Genomic DNA, 1,371 nt, shown 5'->3' with positions numbered 1-1,371 from the left:
GCGCCCAACATCCCGGCCCGACCGAGATCCGGGCGACTGAGGTTGGGCCCGTCTCGTTTGGCAGGGCAGCCTGGAAGAGAAGGGGACGAGGGCCTGTGAGGGGACCCCGGTTCCTCTCGGTGGTAGGCGTGCAGGATGGGGAGCTGCCTGGCTCTTCCCTTCGGCACCTCTGGCACGGGCAAGGGTGGGGTGGGGTGGGCTGTAAAAGCCAGCATGGTACACGGCTCGGGGCCGCCCGGCGACGGACGGCTGAGGTGCAGGTGGGGCGATCCTCCCTCGATGTCAGGTACCCGGTTTGACCCGGTACCGTGCGGTCGGGCCGAGGGGTTTGAAGACTCGTGCGGTCCCTCCCGGGAGAGACCGGCGGCTGTGTGGCTGTCTGCTCCTGACGCACCGGGAGCCCCCTTCCTCGGCTGCGTGTGGGTGGGGGGGGACTCCTGGGCCGAGCGCCTGGCAATGTTTTTTTCTCACAACGGTGCAGTCTGACTCCCAGAGGGGAAGTCTTGAACGGGGCGCCCGGGCCGTCTTGCCACGCCGACGGACGGCGTCGCCTTCCTCCCGCCTCTCCTGCACCCACAGGTGGGCGAACGTTTTTGAAAAGTTGCCTGTGACTCTCGGCGGTGGATCACTCGGCTCGCGCATAAATGAAGAACGCAGCTAGCTGCGAGAATTAGTGTGAATTGCAGGACACATTGAGCATCGACACTTAGAACGCACCTTGTGGCCCCGGGTTCCTCCCGGGGCTACGCCTGTCTGAGGGTCGCTCGATCGTCGATCGCCCCGGGGCTTCCCCGGGAAGCGGCTGGGGCCGTCGCAGGGTTAGCTCCGCTTCCCCTTTGTCCCCCCACAAGTTCAAACCCCCCGATCTCCCGTGGCAGGGTCCCTGGCTGGGTCCTGCCGCAGAGGTACGCCGCCGGCGTGCCTGGCCCGAGAAGAGGTCTGGCAACTGGTCCACCCCGGGCCTGTCCCGGGGCGGCTGGCTGTCTGTGGTATCCCACCAGCTGCCCGCACGCACGTGCCTCGGGCGCCCACCTCCGTGGTTGGCTCCCGGCGAGGGCGAAACCTCTCCAGATGCGATCCAGGGAAAGAGGGCGTGCGCTGCCGGGACGCCAGGCCCCCGCTTCGGCATGGGCCTGGCCTTCCCCAGCAACCCCCTTCACGTTCTGGCGTTATTCTTCTGAGTACGACCTCATATCAGACGTGGCGACCCGCTGAATTTAAGCATATTACTAAGCGGAGGAAAAGAAACTAACCAGGATTCCCCCAGTAACGGCGAGTAAAGAGGGAAGATCCCAGCGCCGAATCCCCGCCCGGCGGCGGGCACGGAAAATGTGGCGTACAGAAGACCGACTCCCCGGCGTCGCTCAGGGG

At 65.9% G+C, this 1,371-nt stretch overlaps 1 non-coding gene across 1 annotated transcript; it reads left to right on the top strand.

Annotated features, from left to right (window-relative positions):
• Positions 1 to 609: 609 nt before the first annotated feature.
• LOC146813805 (5.8S ribosomal RNA) lies at positions 610 to 763 on the top strand. The gene has a single exon (XR_014965434.1). It is a non-coding gene; the product is annotated as a 5.8S ribosomal RNA (ribosomal RNA).
• The last annotated feature ends 608 nt before the right edge of the window (positions 764 to 1,371 follow it).

The sequence above is a fragment of the Triturus cristatus genome, chromosome 6 (genome assembly GCF_964204655.1).
Source record: "Triturus cristatus chromosome 6, aTriCri1.1, whole genome shotgun sequence".
NCBI lineage: Eukaryota > Metazoa > Chordata > Amphibia > Caudata > Salamandridae > Triturus > Triturus cristatus.
The sequence above is the reverse complement of the archived record's forward strand: the minus strand, read 5'-3'. Positions and strand labels throughout refer to the sequence as shown.